Raw genomic sequence first — 9,608 nt, 5'->3', positions numbered from 1 at the left:
GTTCCCGGCCCCGCTCGGTTCCCGGCCCCGTTCCGTTCCCGGCCCCGCTCCGCTCCCGGCCCCGCTCCGTTCCCGGCCCCGCTCCGTTCCCGGCCCCGCTATCGGCACAGCCCCGCTCGGTTCCCGGCCCCGTTCCGTTCCCGGCCCCGCTCCGTTCCCGGCCCCGTTCCGTTCCCGGCCCCGCTGGGTTCCCGGCCCCGCTCCGTTCCCGGCCCCGTTCCGTTCCCGGCCCCGCTCCGTTCCCGGCCCCGCTCTCTGCCCGGCCCCGCTATCGGCACAGCCCCGCTCCGTTCCCGGCCCCGTTCCGTTCCCGGCCCCGTTCGTTCCCGGCCCCGTTCCGTTCCCGGCCCCGCTGGGTTCCCGGCCCCGCTGGGTTCCCGGCCCCGTTCCGTTCCCGGCCCCGTTCCGTTCCCGGCCCCGCTCCGTTCCCGGCCCCGCTCCGTTCCCGGCCCCGCTGGGTTCCCGGCCCCGCTGGGTTCCCGGCCCCGCTCTCTGCCCGGCCCCGCTCTCTGCCCGGCCCCGCTCGGTTCCCGGCCCCGCTGGGTTCCCGGCCCCGTTCCGTTCCCGGCCCCGCTGGGTTCCCGGCCCCGTTCCGTTCCCGGCCCCGCCCGCCGCCGGAGCTGCCCGGGCGGAGCGGCCGCGCCCCGGGCCGTGCCGGGGGCGGAGCGGGGCCGGGCCGGGCGCTATTTGGGCCATGTGATGCCGGCCCGGCCCCGCTGGGCGCGCCGGGAGCAGCGGGCGCGGGGCTCGGCCTGCCCGGGGCTCGGCTCGGTTCGGCTCGGCCTGCCCGGGGCTCGGCACAGCTCGGTTCCGTTCGGGGCCATGGTCCGGCGGGCAGCCCGGGCACGGTAGGAGCCGGCGGGGCGGGCGGGGAGCGGGGCGGCTCCGGGGCCTCTCGGTGCCCGGGGAGCGGAGCCCTGGCGGGCAGGGCCGGGGCGAGGCCGAGCCTGGCTGAGACCGCTCCCGGAGCCCGGCCCCGGCAGCGGGGGAGCAGCCCGGGGAGACTGATGGGTGTGATTGATTGATGGGTGCGATTGAGTGATTGATGGGTGTGATTGATGGGTGTGATTGATTGATTGATTGATTGATTGATGTGATTGATTGCTGGGGCTCCGCCCGAGGGCTCCGGGGATGCCCCCGCTGCCGGAGCCCGGCCGTGTGCGGCTTGGGAGGGCAGCGATGATCGGAGCCGATGGCTGCGGCTCTTTGGGACAGCGGGTTTGTCTGTTCGGGGGCTCCGGAGCACACCTTACAAGGTCTGGTTACTGTGTCGCTTTTCTTACTACATAAAGCTACGCGAGTACAACGGGGACTTACATAATCCTCTATCTGAAGGAGCTAGAGCGTTGTTATAAGGTCAGTTTTGCTGTAGCCTCCTGCTGGACTGCGCCGTGTTTTGTCCTTATTCCCTGGCTGGAGTGGGCAGCCAGGGTGCCTGGTGGCTGCTGGTGGCCATGCCCCACTCAAAAACTCTGAGTTGTCTGAGCCATGGCTCAAGATAAGGAAGTTTACAAAATGATTGCAAAAATGGGAGTTGCTCCTTGAAGAAAGATCACTTTTTTTTTTTTTTTTTTTTTTTCCATGATAGAGATGCAGGATGGCTCAATGAACCTTTTGTCCCAGGAGTAACATGTGCCTTTCCCACCCCTCTAACAGCTGATTTCTACACCAGATGCAGCCCTGCAAAGCTCAGTAGCACAGACACCTCAGACTTGCTGCTGTAAGTTTGCTGCTGGACCAAAGTGCCGAGACTCCAGTGCCCCAGAGTAGGAGAGGTCTGGCCGATGGTCAGAGTGGCTCTGCCAGCCTGCAAGGAAGGATATTTCCCTGGTGAGTTAATAAAGGAACAGCCAGGAATGCCACGGAGCAGTGCTGCTGTTTACAAAGTGAAGGGCACTGCTGGGAAGCACCGACGTGGAGGAGCATCTTCCCTGAGCTGCCCTGTGTCCCCCCCTCCCATTGCCCTGTGTCCCCCCCTCCCATTGCCCTGTGTCCCCCCCTCCCATTGCCCTGTGTCCCCCCCTCCCATTGCCCTGTGTCCCCCCCTCCCATTGCCCTGTTGTCCCCTGCCCTGTTGTCCCCTGCCCTGTCCCCTGCCCTGTCCCCTGCCCTGTCCCCCAGGAGTGGGGATGCTGGATACATAAAGCAATATTTTACTCTTCTCCCGGCTCAAAGGCAGGGGCTGAAGTGCAGCAGTGCATTCCTCAGGGGATATTGAGCTGTTGCAGTGCAGCAGCAGCAGCCTTTGCAGCCTCTCTCCCCTGCTCTGGAGGTTACTGAAGTGCTCTGTAATGTGCTTTGGGGCTTGTTTGTAAACTTCTGCTGGATCCTTCTGAGCTGTGGGCTCGTGTTCCAGGACCTGGCCAGCTGATCCGTGCTGCGTTTGTGTGCAGTCACTGCTGCTGCTGCCTGTGGGGAATGGCCTCTGCTTGTTGCTCTTCTGTGTCTGGGCTGGTTTTTTACCCTGGACCCTGTTTCCTTTCCTCAGAAAAAGTGAAAGCAGTCTGCAAGGTCTGCTTGTCTTGTGAGGGCTAATTAAGAATTCATTAAGTTCCTGGAATTTAAAATCTGTAGCTAATGAGCCAGTGAGGACACTGTGCCAGGGTTTGTGGCTGGGTGCAGACAGTGCTGACAGATAACACTCCAAGTCCCAGTGCAGTTTTTGAAGAGTAGAAGATGTGGAATGGAGTATGTTCTGTGGCTCTCTGGGGTTTGTGCCTCTGCAAACACTGGAGTTGCATCTGATGGGCTCTGAGAGCCCAGTGCCAGTGCTGGTTACAGTTCTGGGATTTAGTATAGCTGGACTTCCTGAGCCTGGAGTCACCCAGGGCTTGTGTTGTCACAGGGTGAGGATTAACTGGGGCTGGCAGGGAGCAGCAGAGAGGTGATTTCAGCTGGGATGAGCTTATCTTCATGTCCTGTGGCAGGAGCCTTGTTGGTGCATTCACTGGCAGAGTGGTGCAGCATGACAGCAGCAGAGGAGCAGACCTGCATGACCTGGGAGTTTCCCAGAGCTGTGGAGCTGCTGCTCTGCTCCTTTGTGTTTCCAGGTGTGTGATGGAGCTCATTCCCACAGCTTACCTTGCCAAGTCACGAGTCAGACACCGGCTGCTTGCAGACAAAGCTGTGTGATGCCTGCAGAATAAAAGTGAGTGTCTGGTACCAGGCTGCAGTCACTGGGCTCCTTTGCTGGTGGCCTTTGCAGAATGAGCTCATGTCAAGGTGTTGACTCACTTCCAGTTACTGCACTGCTCTGGAAAACAAAAGAATCTTCCCTTGAGTTATTCCATGTGAGTGACTGCTACAGCTGCCTCTGGCTCCATGAATATTTGCTGGGGGAAGAGTGCAGTTGTCCTTAATAGAGCTGGGATATGTGCTACAGGTAATGGCCAAATACTCTCTGCTGAGTGTGAGAAAATACAGCTAAAAAATAAAAGTTTCCAAGCACATGGTGGGGAAAATGTGCCACTGTTAACTGTGTTTTCCCAGGGACTACTAAAACATCCATTCCCTTTTAACTCTGTACTGCTCTGCCCTTAATGGTAACGCTTTGGAAACTCCTGGGGTAAAGTAAATTGGTCTGTGGCATTGGTCAGAGAATTCTCTTGCAGACTAAGTGGTTTTTACAGCAAAAAGAAAAGTCCTCATTCTGGGTGTTAATTTGGTACAGGAACTGCTTTTATCTCTAGCTCTGGGGTGGCATGAGCTGCCTGAACTCTGGAGTGTTGAAGGGAAGGAGATAGAAATTTCCCCATTAGAATTGGTTTGGAGTGAGCTGGGTGCTGTGTGGAGGCACTGACAGAACACTGAGCCCTGGGAGCTGCCCTTGCAGAGCCCTGCAGCTGGAAAGGGGACAGGGAAGGACAATGTCCTGAGCACAGGGACGAGCAGGGGAGTGTGAGAGCTGTGCAGAGGCTGCTCAGGACTGCTGGGGACAGCTTTGTCACACACTGTCCTGCCTGCCATTGCTCTGGCTCCCCACAGCTCCAGGCTGCTGCTGGTGCCAGCCTGGCAGTGTTGATGTGCCCAGCAGTGAGGTTTGGGGGGATGTGCTCAGGAGTGAGGTTTGGGGGATGTGCCCAGCAGTGAGGTTTGGGGGATGTGCCCAGGAGCAGGATTTGGGGGGATGTGCAGGGATGTGCCCAGCAGTGAGGTTTGGGGGATGTGCAGGTTGCTGTGCCCAAGGAGTGAGGTTTGGGGGGATGTGCCCAGCAGTGAGGTTTGGGGAGATGTGCAGGTTGCTGTGCCCAGGAGCAGGATTTGGGGGGATGTGCAGGGATGTGCCCAGCAGTGAGGTTTGGGGGGATGTGCCCAGGAGCAGGATTTGGGGGGATGTGCAGGGATGTGCCCAGCAGTGAGGTTTGGGGGATGTGCAGGTTGCTGTGCCCAGGAGCAGGATTTGGGGGGATGTGCAGGTTGGTGTGTCCAGCAGTGAGGTTTGGGGGGATGTGCCCAGCAGTGAGGTTTGGGGGGATGTGCTCAGGAGTGAGGTTTGGGGGGATGTGCCCAGGAGCAGGATTTGGGGGGATGTGCAGGTTGGTGTGCCCAAGGAGTGAGGTTTGGGGAGATGTGCAGGTTGGTGTGCCCAGGAGCAGGATTTGGGGGGATGTGCAGGTTGCTGTGCCTGAGCAGTGAGGTTTGGGGGATGTGCCCAGGAGCAGGATTTGGGGGGATGTGCAGGGATGTGCCCAGCAGTGAGGTTTGGGGAGATGTGCAGGGATGTGCCCAAGGAGCAGGATTTGGGGGGATGTGCAGGTTGGTGTGTCCAGCAGTGAGGTCTGGGGGGATGTGCAGGTTGGTGTGCTCAGCAGTGAGGTTTGGGGGGATGTGCCCAGCAGTGAGGTTTGGGGGAGATGTGCAGGGATGTGCCCAGGAGCAGGATTTGGGGGGATGTGCAGGGCTGATCCTTCCTTGACTCTGCCTTGGTGTGTGGCCCTGCTCCCACTGCTCCCCTTGGCACTTGGGCATTGCCAAAGGCAGAGAATAAAGTCCCTGCCCTGCCTGTGTGGCAGCTGAGGCTGGGATGGAGCTGGTGTCAGGTTTGATTTAATGGGCTCTGCCATGTGGCTCATGGCAGTGGGGTGGGAAAGGTGGGAAAGGTGGGAAAGGTGGGAAGGGTGTTCTTCCCGGTGGGAAAGGTGTTCTTCCCGGTGGGAAAGGTGTTCTTCCCGGTGGGAAAGGTGTTCTTCCCCGTGGGAAAGGTGTTCTTCCCCATGGGAAAGGTGTTCTTCCCCATGGGAAAGGTGTTCTTCCTGTGCAGTGTGGGACTGGCACAGTGAGGAGCTGTGGCAAGGCATTGACTTGCCAGGGTTCTGCTCCTGTGGAAGGTGCCTTGTCATCCTCCCTTCTGCTCTGTACTTCAGCAGCACTGAAGGCCACTGTCAGGGTTTTTTGGATTAGCATATTTTTCTCCTTTAATAGAGAAACAGCCACATGTCTTTGCCTTAGGCTTTTTTTCCTTCATGCTGGAGAGTCTTGTCCACTGATATTTCCTTGTCTCGTGGCTTTGTGAGTTTTTTCTGTCTAGAACATGGGAGGACAGACTTGAAGCTTCAGCAGTGCTGCTGCTGTATAACAGTGAAACCTCCCCGGGAGGAGAAAGTGAAACATTTCTTTGTCCTCTTACAAAGCTTTCTCTTTAAAGAGACTTAAAAAACAAACAAGAAGACCCCAAGAACCACCACCAGTCTGCCAGTGAGAGCAACTGAGAGCTTTGGGGAGAAGGTGGTAATGTCTGAATGGAGTTACCAAACATGGGCTTTTTCTTTTAGCCTGGAAGGGGAATTTGATGAAGCTTCTAAGTCAGAGCAGCTGTGTCGATGTTAGCTTCAAACTGCTTTCTTTGGAGAGCTGGTATGTTATCAAGTCAGGAATCTGTCCTGAGGAGATCCCAGATGGGGCCTTGACACCATAAATGTACAAAGGCACTCAGTTGCACAAAAACTGCAGAAACAGCTTCGTTCTGAAGAACGTGAGCCACAGATGGTGAAGGGCCAAGAAAAGCAAGCGAGGGGTAAGGCTGAGCCGTTCTCCACATGAGCCTACATTGGTCTCAGATGTTTAGAAATTCTTGGTTTAAACTTCTGCAAACTTCACCGTGGATAAATTCTGCTTTGAATGTACTCTTGTAAATTAAAATCTGCTTGATGCAGAGATGTGAAAAACGCCTGCATCCTGCCTGTAGTGTTTGGAGGTTTGTAGCAGGCCCTGGATTTGGCCAAAGTGTGGCTCTTGCCTGGATGCCCCAGTTGATTGCTGGCTGGTTCTTCAGCCCCCCTGGCTCTGTGCTCCATTGCTGCTCACTCAGAAGAGAATGGTGACTCCCAAAATGCTTCCATGCGGTGCCCTGTGGCCCTTCCTGCTGAGCTGGGGCTGTGAGGAGTGGATGGGGCTGTGCTGTGTCATCAGCAGCTCTGCACAGAGTCTCCCTGGGTATTCAGTCACCCTGTGCTGCTTTAGGGCTAAAGCAGTGGTGTTATTGCAATATTGCAATATTGATTGACAGTGAGGGAGGGGTTGCTTTGTTCCACACTCACCCAGGGCACTCATGCACCTGGAACCTGAGGATTCAACAGGTGCCCATGTAAAGAAATACTCCAAACTTTGTGACCAGCTGGTGAGAGGTAAAATACTCCAAACTTTGTGACCACCTGGTGAGAGGTAAAATACTCCAAACTTTGTGACCAGCTGGTGAGAGGTAAAATACTCCAAACTTTGTGACCAGCTGGCGAGAGGTAAAATACTCCAAACTTTGTGACCAGCTGGTGAGAGGTAAAATACTCCACACTTTGTGACCAGCTGGCGAGAGGTAAAATACTCCAAACTTTGTGACCAGCTGGTGAGAGGTAAAATACTCCAAACTTTGTGACCAACTGGTGAGAGGTAAAATACTCCACACTTTGTGACCAGCTGGCGAGAGGTAAAATACTCCAAACTTTGTGACCAACTGGTGAGAGGTAAAATACTCCAAACTTTGTGACCAACTGGTGAGAGGTAAGCTGAACTGGGAGGATTTGTGTCTGTGTCCCAGTTCCTGTAAACTCCAACAGCTGCAGACTAAACCTGCTGACCCTTGTGCTGAGGAGAGGCCGTGGGCCTGTGAGAATCCAGAAAGTCCCTGGCGTGGTGCCTGTGGGATGGGAATGGGGCTCTTTGTGCTGCGGGTTTGTGTGACAGGCCTGAGCTGCTGTCAGTCACCCCACACTGTCCCCTGCCCTCTGTCCCCCTGCCCTCTGTCCCCCTGCCCTCTGTCCCCCTGCCCTCTGTCACCCCACACTGTCCCCTGCCCTCTGTCCCCTGCCCTTTGTCCACTGTCACCCCACACTGTCCCCTGCCCGCTGTCCCCTGCCCTCTGTCACCCTGCCTGCTGTCCCCCTATCCCCTGTCCGCTGTCACCCTGTGCTGCCCGCTGTCCCCTGCCCGCTGTCCCCTGCCCTCTGTCCCCCTGCCCTCTGTCCCCCTGCCCTCTGTCCACTGTCACCCCACACTGTCCCCTGCCCTCTGTCCCCTGCCCGCTGTCACCCCACACTGTCCCCTGCCCTCTGTCACCCTGTGCTGTCCCCTGCCCTCTGTCACCCTGTCCCCTGCCCTCTGTCACCCTGTCCTCTGTCCCCTGTCCTCTGTCCTCTGTCCCCTGTCCTCTGTCCCCTGTCCCCTGCCTGCTGTCCCCCCACACTGCCCGCTGTCCCCTGCCCTCTGCCCTCTGTCCCCTGCCCGCTGTCCCCTGGCCGTGCTCGCAGCTGTGGCAGCTGGAGCTGGGCTGGGAGTGGATCCATCCATGGGGTGCTGGCTTTGCTGGGCTGGGTGTGGATCCAGCCATGGGGCAGCTGGAGCTGGGCTGGGAGTGGATCCAGCCATGGGGTGCTGGCTTTGCTGGGCTGGGAGTGGATCCAGCCATGGGGTGCTGGCTTTGCTGGGCTGGGAGTGGATCCAGCCATGGGGTGCTGGCTTTGCTGGGATCCAGGGCACCTCTCTGTTCCCTCCTGGCGTTCCTGGAGCTCAGCTGGGGGCACTGAGGGGTTTCAGCCCCACACCCGACCCTGGCACTGGTTTGGGCACTCTGGGCTCTGCAGCTGGGGAGGAGAGGGGCAGGAGGGCCCCAGATTCCTGCAGGATATTGCTGCCAGGTCAGGAATGGGGCACACCAACCTGCCAGGGTCAGAAAGGGGCAGCTGATCTGCTGGGAGCTTGGGCCATGGTGAAACCTGGGGAGGGGAGACAGACCAACACCAGAACCTGCTCTGGGTTCCCCAGCTGGGGGTTTGACTTGCTGAAAGTTGAGATGGGGAGAAGAAGGAAGGACGAGCTGGGTATCTTATGTTTTTTAATGTATCAATGACTGAGGTCCATCCCAGGACTTGGATACTGTCATTCCTTGACAGCTGCCTCAGTTAATTGCCCTTCAGATGATCCACTGGAGGACCAACAAGCTGCTAAATAGTTGAATTTTTTTGAGTGTGTCAAGGATCAGCTTTGGAAGGAATGGAGAGCTCTCCTGGACAGTTCACTCAGCTGCAGCATCCCCGTTTCTCTGGCACTGGTGTCAGGGTTCCTGTGCTGCTGCTCCCATCCCCTGGCTTGGTGGAATGTCAGCTGCTGCCTTCTGGTGAGATTGCTGAAGGGGCAGGTCCTGTGTGCCCACAGATCTGCACTTCTGCCATGGGTGACAATAAAATCCCAGGATTTCTCTCAGGATTTATCCCAGGATTTATCTGGGTGATGCGATGGGGTGACACAGAAGTGCATCTGCAGGACACAGCTTTGTGTGCCAGCACCTCCAGAGGGAGGGGACACCTGGGGAGCTGCCTGGAAGGAGCAGTGCCCACAGCTGCAGGGAGGCTGTGCTGGTGCAGCTGCTCTGCCCCCCAGGGCACTGCCAGCTGTGGCAGTGCCCTCCAGATGTTTGCCTGCCAGGAGCTCCAGTGAGCGCTGCTGGCCTGGGTTTGTTCATTTTGGAAGGAGCTCTGTGCTGCTGGGTGCGCTTGAATGCACGCTTGGTGTACGTATTCCTTCTGTGAGGACTTTCTGCCGGATTTTCCACAGAAAGGAATTTGGCTGTGACTCATGAGGTGCCTTCATCTTTGCCCCTTGGCGCAGGGATGTGGTTCCTGGGGCATGCTGGTGTTCCCTTCCAGGCAGAACAGCTCAGCCTCCTGCTGCTGTGCCACAGCCACACAGATTCCATGGATTAAACAGAATTTCCACTGACTGCACGCTCTGGGACATGGCAGCAGCCCCTGGCAGAGCTGAGCAGGGTGAGCTTCAGGCCAGAGGTGTGGCAAGACTTTTGGGATGCACCTCAGAACAGGCAAGAGCAAAATGAGGTATAAATCCTACCTCTGCTGAACTGTGTTTATGATAAACATAGCAACCCTTTTCTCTTCAAATGGAGAAGAATTGCAAGTTTTGGTAAGAAATCAGGATTGAATGGCTCTTGGAGCTTTAGGTAGAGGAGATTTCTTGCTGCAGGTGGGAGAGCAATGTGCTGTGTATTAGGCTGAGGACAAGTTCCCCTGTGGATTTAAGGCAGGAGAATGGGGTTGAAGCTTACGGTCAGTCAGGTGGAGAGGGAGGTATTAGAACCAGCACTTGTTCAGAGGCGTGTGCTC

General features: G+C 57.2%; 1 protein-coding gene across 3 annotated transcripts in view; it reads left to right on the top strand.

Moving 5' to 3' along the window:
• Positions 1 to 676: 676 nt before the first annotated feature.
• SPSB1 (splA/ryanodine receptor domain and SOCS box containing 1) overlaps positions 677 to 9,608 on the top strand; it is a 29,009-nt gene continuing 20,077 nt past the window's right edge. The window contains exons 1-2 of one of the 3 annotated variants that reach the window (XM_058855234.1): positions 677 to 848; positions 1,673 to 1,830. The gene's annotated coding sequence lies outside the window, so the exon portion shown is untranslated. Of the gene's footprint in view, positions 849 to 1,588; positions 1,831 to 9,608 lie in introns of all 3 variants that reach the window. The other 2 variants (XM_058855236.1, XM_058855233.1) reach the window with 2 other exon arrangements.

This window comes from Poecile atricapillus, chromosome 22 (assembly GCF_030490865.1).
Source record: "Poecile atricapillus isolate bPoeAtr1 chromosome 22, bPoeAtr1.hap1, whole genome shotgun sequence".
Classification (NCBI taxonomy): Eukaryota; Metazoa; Chordata; class Aves; order Passeriformes; family Paridae; genus Poecile; species Poecile atricapillus.
Note: the sequence above shows the minus strand (reverse complement) of the source record. Positions and strands in the feature narration are given on the sequence as shown.